The sequence below is a fragment of the Eschrichtius robustus genome, chromosome 2, assembly GCF_028021215.1.
Source record: "Eschrichtius robustus isolate mEscRob2 chromosome 2, mEscRob2.pri, whole genome shotgun sequence".
Lineage (NCBI taxonomy): Eukaryota > Metazoa > Chordata > Mammalia > Artiodactyla > Eschrichtiidae > Eschrichtius > Eschrichtius robustus.
In genome coordinates, this window is record NC_090825.1 from 58,375,217 (window position 1) to 58,377,196 (window position 1,980).

Consider the following 1,980-nt stretch of genomic DNA (forward strand, 5'->3'; position numbering starts at 1 on the left):
GCCAGTCTTCCAAAGGTGTCCTGTTTGTTCTTTGCTCCTCTTCCTGAATGTGTGACGAAGATGGCACAGCTTTCCTTCCTCCTGTGATTTGAGAAATGGGCCTCAAGACTGTGGCCTGTAGTCAGTGTGGCCGAGAGCCTAACAGCCTGACAAAAGACTTGTGCTCTTCCTCCCCTAGTGTCAAGTTCGTGCTGGAAGTGGATACCCAGCCAGGGACCACACGCCTCACCTTCCACCCCGCCCCCCTCGCCAGCCCGCCCCCCCGCCAGCCCGCCGTGGCGCACACGCGCGCATGCGTGCTTACATCTTGGGCGCAACACCTGTGGAAGGAAAGCAGATTGGGCAGGGGAAGAAATTGAGCTGGGGTGCGCGCTCAGTCAAGGCCTTGGCAGACCCCAGGTGGAGCTCAAGAGCGGAAATGACCCCACGGAGTTGTCCTCAGGTAAGGTGAGAAGGCCAGGCTTTAGAGGGCTGCTGCGTTACCAGTTACTGAATGCAGGCTACCCAGGAAGGGGGCCATGGCCACGGTCGTGTTCCTCAGTTCTGAGGAAGGCAGAGAGCTGTGTGTCTTCTGCGGCCAGCACCCCCAAGGGCCAGGCAAGAAGTCCTTCCTTCTCCAAGGAGATTCTGAGGCGCTCAGTGCAATGCCCGCTTTGACCCTTCACCCTAACACAGAGATACAGACCTAGGAAAATGAGGCCTCAGTTCCTGCCAGCAATCCTCTTTCAAAAAGAGGGAGATTTTTTTTTTTTTTAATCTGGCTATTTGTTAAAAAGACAAGGATAAGAAAAAAGTAAGGTAATCTATACAAGAAGTCATCAGCATTGTCTAAGTCAGTTATTTGTCTCTCTGGGGGCAAACAAGAGGTCTAAACTGGTAGTTGTCTAAATTTTGGTTTACCACCTGCTGCATTTATGTCTTTTTAACTGTATTTGCGTTAAACACGTCATGATAAACTTTGGGAGTATTCTTAGAATTGGATCCAAATTGGCATGGTCATATTTTTAAATTTTAGTTGCTTCCTAAATCCATTATATGTGCTACCACTTTCCGTGTATTTTGTGAATTAAGTTGGATTATAGTGTGACTTTTTAATTTACAATTCCAATTGCTCATTGGTGATATATAGGAATACAGGGGACTTTTGTATAATGATGTTTAATGGAAAGTTTTCTGTGACAGTGTATTTGTGTCCTTTCGGCGCTGAGTACCACCATCGGGCTGAACTCCTTTATTCGGGGTTAGAGCTGGGGAATTCATTCTTGCTTTGAGACTCCGTCACTTTCCACACCCCCAAGTGACATTGCAAGTGGTAGATAGTTTATTGGCTGCTTACAGGACTGCAGAGGGACACATTTGAGGCACTTTTCCCTGGTATTCCTCGCTAAGGTCCAGTCATTAGTAAATCAAACCATTTAGGATGCTTCTGCTATTTCTGTTGCAGGGCCCTTCAAAACAATGATCTTCACAGCCTGTGGCTGGTTATATATTTTAGGGTCAGGCTTTTAAAACTGCATTTATTATTTTCTCTCTGATCACAAAAGCACTGCATGGTAGAAGGTTGGAAAAAAACAGAAAAGTAAAAGAAAAAATTAACCATAAGCCTACCACTTAGAGATAATGACACCTAGCATTTAAATTCTAGTCTTTCTGGGACTTCCCTGGTGGCACAGTGGTTAAGAATCCGCCTGCCAACGCAGAGGACAAGGGTTTGATCCCTGGCCCGGGAAGATCCCACATGCCACGGAGCAACTAAGCCCGTGTACCACAACTACTGAGCCTGCACTCTAGAGCCCATGAGCCACAACTACTGAGCCCACGTGCCACAACTACTGAAGCCCGCGCGCCTAGATCCCGTGCTTCGCAACAAGAGAAGCCACCGCAATGAGAAGCCCACGCACCACAACAAAGAGTAGCCCCCGCTCGCCACAACTAGAGAAAGACCGCATGCAGCAACGAAGACCCAATGCAGCCAAAAAT